Consider the following 14,036-nt stretch of genomic DNA (forward strand, 5'->3'; position numbering starts at 1 on the left):
CAGATCGAGATTGCGGAAGACTGGCAGATCAATCTAGGGAACGGCCTTTCGGCGAGGATAGGACATCATTAGTTCTGACTGGAGCCCGATAGACCTCCATGGTGTTAGGCCATTCATATGCCGAATTTTCTCTTTCATATGTCGAAACAGGAATATTTACAGCATGGAACTTTTTCTTCTGTTTACCATTGGGGCGACGAGGACAATTACGAAAAAGGTGTCTAGTTTTGTGACAATTTGAACACCTAAATGGGACGCCCCAATAATCTAATCGTTGTTGAATTTTGGACAGCTCCCAAGTTAAATCAATAGACTATGGAAAACCCCCTTTGAATTCATTTTCTATGAGAATCTAGGCCACCTGCTTGTCTTTTGCCCCAATACACCTAGGATCGACGTATATGAATCGCCCAATAGCATTTCCTATTTTTTCCATAGATTCTTTGGTCCACAGTTCAAGAGGCAGGCCAGGCAATTTTGGCCAAATGTAATTGTTTTGGGGCGTGCAACGAAGCGGATTAAAACCAATAAACCATCTGTGCAAAGCTAAAAAGCTCTTCTCTTTCACCCAGAGTTTCGAATAGATAATTTCCAAGTAACGTACCCAGAGGAAGTGGAAAGTAGATATTTTATTGAAAATGATTAATTAATTCTTTTAACTAACTTTACATTATTTGATAAGAGAGAAGTAGATTAATTAATTCTTTTAACTATTTATTGTATTGAAATATATTTTTTTATAACCTAATATAAAAGAAATATATAATTCCTTCATAATTCTATATAAATAATAAAATAATTAAACATGTATAATTATTTTAATGTTAATATGAAATTTAAATAGAATATCTATAAATATTAATAAAAAAAATAGTAATAAAAAAATATTTTAATTTCTATTTTAATTAAAATATTTTTATTTCAACCTCTTATGCATAAAAATATATATTATGAAAATATAAATTTGATTTAAATTTTAATTTAAAATAATATCATAAAAAAATATTTCATTATTAAAAATAATATCATAAAAAAATATTTCATTATTAAAAATAATTAAAAAAAATCATTATTAAAAAAAAAAAAAAATTCATTATTAAAAATAATCAAAAAATATTTCATTATTAAAAATAATCAAAAAATATTTCATTATTAAAAATAATCAATTCTCTCAAAATTAAGATTAAATTGATCTATTAATTTTTCATTTACATACAGAAGAATCTCAAGTTATCATTGAGATAAATAAATCTCTATAGTACATACTTGTTATATCTATATATATATGAATGAAGATCTTTGCTATGATTTATATTACTGTGGCAATGCCATTTTTCCACAACAAATTCTTTTATTAGTATTTAATACATGACCCTTAAATTTTTCATATACTCAATCTTGACTTAAATACACATGAGTGCATTACAGTTCACTTTAGTTACATTTAGAATTAATAACATCACATCAATCACATGATTATTTTTCATATACTCAATCTTGACTTAAATACACATGAGTGCATTACAATTCACTTTAGTTACATTTAGAATTAATAACATCACATCAATCACATGATTTATCCATGGAAATGGTACATATGATAATTAGATTGCCACCAGGAGGATCTAAATAATTAAGTTCCAATGTACTAAGTTAATGTAGGTTCTCCACAAAACATGTATATTGGGAAATGAAATTACAATGAATGATTCTCTATGCAACACACTAGGAATTGGAAATGATAATAATTCTAATAATTCTTTGAATGTATGGTTTTAATCCCATACTGACTCACTAACGTACTGCTCAATCTCCTTGACCTATGTGATACACTAGACTTTGGTTTTTTTTCGAAACTCCTTTGCTTTCTTGATCTCCCATAATCCTCTACCTCTCCCTCCTGGCACAATGTTCTTTAATTTCATGTACCATGTTAACATGTGGTCTAATAGTGGTATACAATTGTGCGACCTTTTTCTATTCATCTAGTACCTATTTAACATTCCAAACTTTCTCACATACAAAAATATTTTGTTTGGGATCCTCCGATCCAACACAGTGAAAGAACGTAATTCGCATAGAAGGATCAACGTCCATTACCATTCTCTACGTAGTTCCACACTATGAAACTTTTGATTGATTTGTTTGGCATCCTAGATCTTGATTGACTACTTCCACTATTCTGATTATTATCACTATTCCCTTCACTATTTGGATTTAATTATAATAACTTACTGGGTGATCTTACTTCTTGACGTAGGTGATAAACTCATCTTAAATAAAATCTCTCTGCTTGTCCTCCATTTATAAGGCCGGCATAGTTCGCCCTAATTTGCAGTAGGTGGTGATATCATACCCAAAAGATTCGCTCTCCTAATGGATATACATTCTGCCAGATTGGCTGGATCTGGCTACTTTCTAAATTTAACTTGACTCGACTACCTAAATTTAATGTACTTTAACAAATACAACCTCTGTCTGTGCTAAGTTTGCCCTATTTAGCTGTAGGCGGTGATCACACTGGCTCTCCTAGTGGACATAAATTCCGGCAGCTTGGCAAAATCAGGGATTACTTCTTTCAGTCCATCGGATTTATAGAATCGATCAATCCATGCGCTCAGCAATGGCATTTTCTCTGGATCTATTAAAACGCTATCGGTAGCCTTTGATAATCACTGACAATCACTGACAAACCACCCAATGCGATGTCAAGCAAGCCGAGACCTCACTTTTTTTTTCGAGGTAATGAATGCTGTGGAAGCCACCTGTAATCAAGAAATATGTTATATTTACTATCTGTTTTTTTTTATTTTTATTAATACAGAAGCGTTTTTTATTTTAAAAAAATGGCGTTTTTTATTTAAAAAAAATTGGTTCCGAGATAACTCATAATATTGAACCAACAACAGAATTTGAAGCCCAGAACCATTCACATTCTGGATTGTTTTCCAAAATGCAGCAAGGTCCCGTATAAAATTACTCTTTACAAGTTTTGTATTTTATGCAACACTTTTTACAAATTTTGTATTTTATGCAACACTTTATACTAGGTATAAAGGATCTTTCCAAAAAATTAATTGCATTTCATTCTGGTTTCTATTACATTCTATACCAAAGCTTCCTTTTCATTATGGTTTCTATTACATTCCTAATCAACGCACATTGAACAGCGGAATGACAGCTACAGTATCGGAGAGATACATTAAAAACTTGTTGGCAAGCAAAAAATTTTCAGATGCATATACATTTTTTTTATCTGTTTCTTTCTTTCTTTTTGTACTAGCAGCCTGTTGCTTCTTGGGTTCAAGCCAAAAAGCAGCCTGTTGCTTCTTGGGTTCAAGCCCTAAACGACTCATGGGTTCAAGCCAAAAAGCAGCCTGTTGCTTCTTGGGTTCAAGCCCTAAACGACTCACTATAGGGGATTTGAATCTGAATCTGTGTTGTTTCAACAAACTTATTAACGAATTGAAATGCCCCTGGGGCTACATTTTTTCTCTCTTATCTTTGAACCTTTTTCAATTTAATTTAATAATACATCTACAAAATTAGCAACCGTAAATTTTGAGTATTCTGGACAACAACCAAAAAGGGGAAAAAAAGAAGCATTCTTTACCACACTTTCACTATGGCACCATGTTTCCAATTCGCCACCGGTCATTTGTAAAGCTCTCAAATTCCGAATTCGAAGACAAGAAGGCAGGGAAGTGTCTGGACACTTACTCCCGCAAAGCCATAGAAGCTGATCCGCTTGTTTCAGAAACTCGGATATGCTTCTCAAACAATTACCTTCGGCCCTCAATAGGTGCAACGTGCTCATATCAACATAAGGCTGCAAAGAGTTGTGGAACGACTGGTCAGGTATTCCTTGAACCCTGTTTATCCCGCGCACCTGAATTATTATCTGAAAACTGTTAGAAAACAATATGGACTTACTCGTAAATCCAAACAGTATTAACAATATATAACTTGTAAAATTTTCAGAACTAACATTTTGATTCAAACACGTACATTTGGTTGTATAACCGCATTACGAAAAAGGCCGTCAGTGGGGCGCCAAAGACGACGATGACATCTCGGAAGTTCTCTATCAGCGAAATCTCTGCCCAAGTCTCTGAGGTGATTGTGCATTTTTATACGGTTTTGACAGTCGATCTCCAGAATACACTTGTACTCTAGGTTCTGCAGATTCAACTTTCCTCCCCAACCAGATCTGTCCCATATGCTTATGGCCAGATCTTTATCTTCTTCTATGAAGAAACAGGCAATATCTAAGAATATCTCTCTTTCCTGGGTGTCGAGACTGTCGTAACTAATCCTAAGACTGTTTTGTATTTCGGGGGAAGTACTAAACCCGATAATTTCAGCAATTGGGCTTCCCAATACTCTAAATATTGTTTATAAAGATGAGACCCTAGCACTCTGAGAGACAATGGCAATCCATCACACGCATCCAAAAACTTTGCAACCACTTCTTCAAATCCCGCACGGGGTTTAGGCTCCTGAAAGGCATGCATGCAGAAAAGCCTTTGTGACTGTTCTCTGTCGAGGCCTGACAGCTTGTAAATCAACGAGACTCCGTTGGTTTAAAGAAAATCCCTATTGCGAGATGTAAGTAGGATTAAGCTATCGGAACTAAGAATATCTTTAAGAGGTGAAAATAATGCTTTTAACTGCCTGGAATCATTGATATCATCCAAAATTATGAGGGCTTTATAACCCAAGAGACGATGAGAAAGCTCTGATTTACCTTCAACAATGTTACTAACTGCCAGATCCCCTGAAGTCAAGCCTTGGAGGAGTTTATTTTGCACAGAAATTAAAGAAGTTTAGGCTCTCACATCTTCCAAAAAACAAGATCCACGGTAGGCTGACCTGTTGCGGTTAAAGAACTCTAATGCCAAGGTTGCTTCCCTACACCACCAGAACCCACAATCCCCACAACCTTGGTCTCCACGCTGGGTCGCTGCTGCAGCATCACTGTTTTCTCAAAATCTTGTAGCTTTTCGTCCAAACCAGTTGGATATTCAGCTACAAACAGTTGAGGCTTTCTAATTTTTTCTTCCACCAATTGAACTACGTTCTCCAGGAGTTTGCCTTCGTCGCTGGTTATTCACAGTAAAACCAAACGTGAGTGCGAAAAACTTCGTTTATCAATACAATCAAACTATTAGGGACACAGAGACTAAAAGTTCTTACCCATAATATGCCTTTAGCTCCAAACCGCAAGTGTGAAACCTCAAGCAATGCTTTTTTCCAATCTGCAATTCTTTGTTGTGGGTATCTCCTTTTCTTTTCATGACCTCGCAAGGCTTAACCATAGACTCCATTGTTGCCCGCCGCGCAACCAATAAATCTCAAGATTTGACCCAATAGTCCATGTTGCCTGTCATCTGTCCTGATCCGTAGATCACAAGGATTAACATTATAAAAGATTGGAATAACAGTAAGAATGAACTAAATTACCTTATCGTCTACAAAGGCAGCCCAGAAACGAGCAATGGCTCGGTCATATGGATCTTTGGGAATTCTTGCGAACAGGGTTCGATTTCAGGAGCAGCTCGCTTTTAGCTCTGAGATTCTCTTCCGCGAACTGGTAATCGATACCTAGCAAATGCCACTCGAGTCATACCGAACCGCTTTACCTGCCCCTTTTCTCCCCGTTTTTTTATTTCAGTTTTATTTTAGTTTTCGATCAACGATCTAAGGGTGAACAATAAGACACGGGGGCAGCTGGGGGAGTCCATTTCAGATGGGAACGCCTTACGGCGTAAACATAATAAATAGTTAATTACTTAGATGAAATATGTCTTATTAAAAAAATATGTCCATTAGTGGAAGAACACCCGACTTAGATATTTATAACGAGCGCCCTCATTGTAGTATTCATCATTCTATCAATTATTTATCTATCAATACATTTATACAATTACGGATTTATTCTATCTTCAAATACAATCAAAAACTGTTTATTTACGCCCACATACATAACAGATCCGAAATATAAGTACATTATAAAAAATTCCCTATACCAAAAGCTTTATTAATTTGGAAGTTGGCTTTGAATCCAAATCTCCAAATCCCTACATGTAATAGCGCCCTTTGTCTTTGCTACAAACATCACCATCTTTGGCTTCTTGTCATTATCCAATTGCATGTTTTACTACTGCAATGGTACTTCCATGTTGGTGAATTTTAGTTTGCCATCCCCAAAATTTGCTCATAGAGCTCTCTAAATATATAGTTACCTGTTTATTTATCCATGTTACATAAATATCATAAAAGAATGGTTCTCTGGTTCTCCCAACCTATGAGTACGTATCTTCCTGTCAATTTAACCGTGCTTCATAACTCTGATAACACAATGGTAAAGTGAAAATATGTTCTGGACATTGAAATGCTACATATATTAAATAGAAAATATAACACCTATTCCTTGGCTACACATCCATGATAGAGAATATAGATAAGCTTGATTGGTAGGAAAGTCATAATCCGCAGAGGAACACTGCTCATCATCACCAATGCAAGATTGCCAACATATATAAGCTTGGTCATCATGCAACCAAAATTTAACGGCTATTCCATGGCTACCAATCATAATTGATTACGTAAATAAGCTTGACTAGTAGGCAAGTCGTAATCCACAGTGGAACACTGCCCATCTTCACCAGTGCAAGATTTGCCAACATGCATAAGCTTGGTCATTATGCAAACCAATGCTTATGGCTTGTTTTACTGGGTTTTTCTTTTTTCACTAACTCAGGGTTCATTCACTCAATGCTCGAGACATCCACAACTATCTCTACAAGAACACAGTTTCTTGTTGAAACAATAGAAACAATGAGCATCCCTCACGACAATCTCCTGCATAAGAAGCTTGGGCATGGACTTCATAGCAGAGTGACAATGACTAGAACTTAAAAAGGTTCTTCTGTACATGTACGACTGTCTTAGGAGAACTGAACATGTTATAAAGTCCAGAGTCCAAATGCGATGACCAGATTTTGCTATGGTGGGAAAGATCGTGATCCTTTTACTCAAAACCATTTGGTAGAAATCCCATGTTGGGTATGGTGGAAACGAACGTCATCCTTTTACTCCTCAAAACCATTTGGTAGAATTCCCACGTTGGCTGTATATGCCACAGATTTGGTAGAATTCCCACGTTGGCTGTATATGCCACAGCATTCATCTGATCAGACAAAGTTTCAACTTCGCATAAATTGTTTCTCTTTGTGGGAGTAGTCTATCCCCCTACGAGGAAAGCATGGACCTGTTTGTTAATAACAATCCAACTGCAACCGGGTTTCTTTTTCACCTTCCTTTCTTTCATCCTGTTCCGCACACTGCCAATGTCATCCCACCTACCAGCTGCTGCATAGATGTTTGACAACAGTACATACGGTGCTGGATTTTGGGGATTCAGCTCAATAAGGTGTTGTGCTGCCTTTTCTCCGAGGTCTATATTGTTATGCGTTCTGCAGGCACTGAGAAACGAACCCCACATGTCAGCATCCGGTTTAAATGGCATTTTGTTAATAAGGTCGTTTGCCTCATCCAAGCACCCTGCCCGGCCAAGAAGGTCTATCATACAGCCATAGTGCTCCATTGCAGGAGTAATGTGATAAAATCGAGTCATGACATCAAAGTATTGCCTTCCCTCGTCCACTAACCCTGCATGGCAGCAAGCAGACAAAACACCCACAAAAGTAACACGGTCAGGCTTTATGCCAGTGAATTGCATTTGTTCAAAGAGTTCCAGGGACTCCTTGGCACATCCATTTATTGCATACCCTACAATCATTGCAGACCAGGAAGCAGTGTCTTGTTGGCGCATTCTGTTAAACACCTTGCGTGCATCTTCTGTGCTCCCACATTTTGCATACATGCCTACAAGGGTATTTCCCACAAGCACATCAGAATGAAACCCATTTCTAATTACTACTTCATGGGCTTCACTGCCTCGTTCCAGAGCTGCCAAAGCTGAACATGCAGGTAAGACAATGACAAAAGGTTTCTGTATTCGGTTTTATATTTACCATTTGCATCCGTCCAAAAAGTTTCAGGGCGTTTTCAGCTTGCCCATTCTGTGAATATCCTCCAATCATTGCATTCCACGAGACAACATTAGATTCAGGGATTGTCTTAAACAAGTTTAGAGCCTCTTCAACTTGCCCATTCTGTGCAAATCCAGAAATCACTGCATTCCACGAGATCACATTTCTTTCAGGCATGATCTGAAAGAGCTCGAAGGCCTCTTTAACATATCCATTCTGCACATACCCTGCAATCATAGTATTCCATGAAACCAAATTATGTCCAGGCATTTTCTCAAACAGCTCCACCGCGTTTTCCACATCCCCACACTGCGCATACCCTGCAATCATTGTATTCCATGAAATGACATCTCGTTTGGGCATCTCTTGAAACAACTTCAGGGCATCACCGACCAGTCCATTCTGTACATAGCCTGCAACCATAGCATTCCATGAGACAACATCTCGTTGAGTTATTTTGTCAAACAATTCGCGTGCAAACTCAATAAACCCGTGTTTGGCATACATATCCACAAGTCCATTTCCCACAAACACATCAAACACATTCGTTTCGAATCCACCCTTACGAATTTCACCATGAACTTCCCTCAGGACTTCCAAATCAGTACACGCCGGGAGAATGCTGGAAAAGGTAAAATGATTGGGCTGTAAACCCATATCTTGCATTTCATGAAAAAATCCCAAGGCCTCCTGAGCATGCTCGTGCCGGGCATAAGCTGCAATCATGGCGGTCCACGAGACCACATTTTTCAGAGGTATTTCATCAAAAACCCTGCGAGCCTCTATGAGGCTCCCTAACTTAACGTATATACTAACCAGTTTATTTCCTAGCGAGATATCCTGGCATTCAAATTGCGTTTGAACCATGTGGGCATGGACTAGTTTGGCATCTGGAAGAGATTTAGCATTCAGGCATCCCTGCAACAGAGAATCGTAAGTAGAGGAGTATGGCCAAATCCCATTCTCAACCATGTCCTGCAAAATGCGCAGTGATTCCCTCAACCGACCCTGTTTACACAAACTTTTTACCAACCCATCATTCCCTTCTTTCGTTTTCAGAGTATCTGTTGTAGCTTTGCATCTGTTGGAAATTTCGAGAACTGGTTTCACTGACAACACCATTTTTCTTCTTATGATCGTTTCTCGCTGCCATTGCCATGGCTATTTTATTAGTCCCCCATTACCTGCCGCAAGGCAGCAGGGACCATTGCAACGAGTACGCGTTTGTTCCAATGTATTTCAGGAGCAGCTCTGAGATTCTCTTCCGCGAACTGGTAATCGATAGCTAGCAAATGCCATGCGAACCCGCACAATGAAGGGACTCAGAGTCATACCGAACCGCTTTACCTGCCCATTTTCTCCCCGTTTTTTTAGGGACCATTGCAACGAGTACGCGTTTGTTCCAATGTATTTCAGGAGCAGCTCTGAGATTCTCTTCCGCGAACTGGTAATCGATACCTAGCAAATGCCATGCGAACCCGCACAATGAAGGGACTCAGAGTCATACCGAACCGCTTTACCTGCCCATTTTCTCCCCGTTTTTTTATTGCAGTTTTATTTTAGTTTTCGATCAACGATCGAAATTCGTTCAATCGTCTAACACCATCCATCTAAGGGTGAACAATAAGACACGGGGGCAGCTGGGGGAGTCCATTTCAGATGGGAACGCCTTACGGCGTAACTATATATATAAATTCAGCGTCTTGAAAAACTTCTATTATACAGACTTTACCATCAAAAACTTGTGATTTCAATAAATTCCTATCAAAATTTAGAAAAATTATACCACAAAAACTTCAAAAAAATCACATTAAAAACAACTCGAAAAAAATAAAAAAATATATTAAATTAAATTCAAACTAACCAACTTTTTTACTATACACGCACTTTTTCTTTTTTCTATGGCTTTTTCTCAACCTATTAAGCACTGAAAACGTTTTATGTTAATCAATCAAATACTTGTGAGTTATTATTTGGCCTTTTATTAAAAAGCGCCGACGCGTTTTATTAATTAAAAAGGTTACCACACATTCTGAAGGTTTCCGTTTTTTAAGGTTTTCTCAATATGGTTACAGAATTACACTCGGTACGTTGAAATGAAATGTCTTCGGCCAGGTGTGTTGTAATATTTTTATTAATTTCTAATTTTATATATATATATGAGATTTGAAGACTAATTTCCGAACATTATGAATATTTTTTTGGTTTACTAGCTATAAAATTACTGGCTATGTTAAGTACGTTGTAATTCTTTTATTTATAATTCTATTTTATTGTATAAAGATTTGAAGATTAATTCTTGAGCATTATTATATTTTTTTAAAGATATGGTTATAGAATTACACTCTTTTAAAGATATGGTTATAGAATTACACTCTGTTGTAGTGTGCGGTAACTAAATGTTTTCTATTAGGTGAGTTGTAATGTTTTTATTAATTTTTAATTATATAGGTATGATTATTATAATTATAAATTGATTATTTTATGTTGTGTTTGATTTTAGGTAATTTTGTTTAAAATTTAATATAGACTTGTTGACTAGTTTAAATTGTGAAATTTTCAGGGTTTTTTAGAGTGTTGAATATAATTATGTATTTAAAAATATATTTTAAATAATAAAAAAGTTTAATCTCTCCAAAATTATAACCTCAAATTCTCATTAAAAAATACAAAACATAGAATAGTTAATTTACACTATAATTTTATCTTTGTTTTTATTAATTTCCAGTTTAATAATTAATGTAACTTGGTATATTTTAAACTTATGTTTGGTTACATTAAATGGAATTTTTATTTTATTCGTAGTTTTATAATTAATTTTTGTTATTTTATTTTAGCCTATATTTTATGGTTGTATGGTAATATATATCTAGATATAAAAAAAAATTCCTTATTGAAATAATAATAATAATAATAATAATATTAAAAAAAAAATCAACTTGAAAAAAGGAACAAAATTATATATGTAGATGCTCCAAAACATTCAATTATGTCAGTGTGATAAAATCACTTAGCTTCCCCTTTTCGCCTTTCTTTTTCTCCACCTTTCGACAGACTCCTTGATTAGGAGTAACTATTACTATTGTGAATTGCTTATCATTTGCCTTCCATGGGACTTCTTTGTATGAGTCTGAGATCTTAGATACACAGGATCTCTTTATGCCTCTCAAGTCCTTTTCAGTGGATAATACCACTTTTTGTTGCTCTGGTACTATGATCTCTATTGATTTAGTAACCTTCTGGCTAAGATCCATTGTTCCTTACCGACCCCCCTCTATGTAATTTGATTAGCTTCCAGATAGAGTTTGTTCTTCTCAATTTGGATGATTTTCCTCGGGCTCTTCTTTCTTGTCTTCTAAGGTGTCAAGAAACTACCATGCCCTTGGCTTAGGTGCTTACTTCTTTTTCTTTTTTGGGGTATTTTTTCTTATAAGAAGGAATTATGCAAATGTCTTGTTTGAAAACAAGTTTGACATCTGATTGTCATATTCTCATAGTTTAACACTTCTGTCCCCTAAAAGTTTTCATGTTTTATAAGAAGATGATCAAGCTGACCTTTGCTAAGGTCAATCTTTACACATATCGTAGCAAAAGTAAAGATACCTTTTGTTGCTCTTTTTAGGTCCACTTTTTTGTATTTGCCCAAAGTATTTATGATATCCTCTAAGACTTGATAGTGTTAGAAAGGAAGGGGGAGGTTGGGCAGCCTCACCCAAACTGACATCATTTCTACAACCATTTTTGTTGCATCAAACATTGGGAAGCATGGGATCATAAAAATCTCGGCTCTACCCAAAAACCATGGTCATTCATTTAAAACTTTTTCCATATCTTTTTGTGTCTCAAATTGTATTATGAAGAAGCTTTTAGAGAATAAATAGAGATCGCAGTTGATTGTCCAAGAAGATAACATCTACTGATATAAGTCTTTTGGTCTCAACTAGAAACCATTAAACTGACATATTGATGCCTTAATTTGTAGATCAACGAAGTATGATTTTACCTCTAGGTTTTTTATGCCCATAGCTGGTACCTTGTCCATTTTCTCGATAATGTAAGGTCTTGGTAGGTTTTGTGGTTTATCAACTAGAGTAGTAGCCTTCTCTTTAAGAGCCTCCTTAAATGATATAGATCCATTAGTGTTTCTAGGATTTGTATTACATTTCTAAAGGTTGTAGAACACCCCGCTCCCCACATACTTAGATGTAATATTATGGTATAATTCTTTGCCATGTCATAATATTTCAGCTTGAGAGAGTCTCATAGCAATTTTCCTTCATATTCCAAAACTTGGAGCATTATTAGTGCATCCATATTGTTTTGAATGGTCTGCTTCAGATTTTCCACTAGATCTAGAGCCCGAATCTAGTAGACAAAAGTCTTCCCATTGAAGTTTTTTATGAAGATCTGAACTTTTTCCAGCTCCTTCTGTCTCACGCCCAAATCTAGTAGAGACTAACCAAATCCCATATCTGGTTGGACAAACTATACATGGAGGCCCTTAAGGATAAGCTCATGTTCCAGCTTATCAAGGTTTTCTTTTTTCATACTATCAGAAACCCCTTCTATGCATGATGAGGTATATCTGCAACTTAGGATCAACTTTTGATAAAGGTAGCATACCAGATCTCCCTATAAATGAATGTCTCCCTCAAGAACCAGTCTTGGTACCTTCATAAACACCAAATTTGGACGATTAAGGCTTGAACGAGCTACTAGATCCATTCGATTTGAGAGTTTTGATGGCCTCCCAAGACTATGCAGCTTCTAAATCTACTTTGTGAAGACCTAGATCATGGACCTTCTATGGATCACACAAATCACCGCATGCATAACCAAAAAACTTTCGCTCGATTGCTCCAGCTCATACCAGATCTATAACATCCCCCAATTGATTTCCTATGTAAATAAAAATAAAAACCAAGGTCATGGGACATGTATTCAAAATTGAATGTTGGGAAAAAACATAGTGATTGGTATCACTGCTGATTAATTTATGGCTATGGAAATTGGAAAAGGCATTGACAAAGGAAAATGTCATTAATTGGCATTTATTTATGAAAATAATGGAAAATAGGAGAAAAGGGAGATGAAAGTTCACAAATTTGCATGTGAGGAGAATTGAAGGAAAAAATGAAGGAAAATGAAGAAAATAGAGGCCTCAATGATAAAAATGATTTTGAGGATTAGTTCACATATTTTTTCAATTTAGTATTTGGCTCTCTTATTCATTCTCCCACTCTCTCATACTATTGCACACTTAGAGAAATCTTGGAGCATTCTGGGAGCATGCTTGGAGCACTCAAGTTTCATTGGATTCATTGGATTTGGAGAAAGAAGGAAAAAGGAAAGCAAGAAAGCACAATGGTACAGTGGGATTAGCAGCTACAACTAGATTGCTTTGCAAGTAATAGGTTGCATGAATGTTCTCCTTGTTCATTTATGGATGCATGGTATATGCAAGTGATTATTTGGTTATGAGTTGTCATTGGAATGGAGGATTTCCTAGATGGACAATGGTTTTTACCCTTGCCTTGCCATTTCTTAGATAGCCATGGTGTTATGGGTTTTTCCACTTGATTGTTTTACGATTGGTGCTCATAATTCCTTATGGTTGTGGCTTTATTATGCAACCAGCTCATAAAATAGAAGAAGGTATAGATCAATGACTTAAAAATTAGCCTCTTCGAGGGGGCAACCTCCTTTACATCACATAAATGAACAATTCATGGATGATACAAATGAAAATACCTCCTTTCTATATATAGGAGTCTAAGGGGTCACAATATAATCAGAGGTTACATAACAATAATAATGTAAGGGAACAACAATAACAATAGTGGGCTTCTATGGGGCATAATAATAACAATATGGGGACTATATGGGCACAACAATAACAATAAGGGGCTACACTAGTATTATAGGGACCTAACATTCCCCTCTCCTTCAAAAAAGTGTTGTCCTCAACGCTTGAGTGGT

The 14,036-nt window shown here is 36.2% G+C and overlaps 1 pseudogene; it reads right to left on the bottom strand.

The window, feature by feature from the left end:
- Positions 1–6,448: 6,448 nt before the first annotated feature.
- Positions 6,449–9,685, bottom strand: LOC149255668 (pentatricopeptide repeat-containing protein At2g13600-like; annotated as a pseudogene).
- Between the last annotated feature and the right edge of the window lie 4,351 nt (positions 9,686–14,036).

The sequence above is a fragment of the Pinus tabuliformis genome, chromosome 7 (genome assembly GCF_031772625.1).
Source record: "Pinus tabuliformis cultivar Carrire ecotype Pingquan chromosome 7, CPIR1, whole genome shotgun sequence".
Lineage (NCBI taxonomy): Eukaryota > Viridiplantae > Streptophyta > Pinopsida > Pinales > Pinaceae > Pinus > Pinus tabuliformis.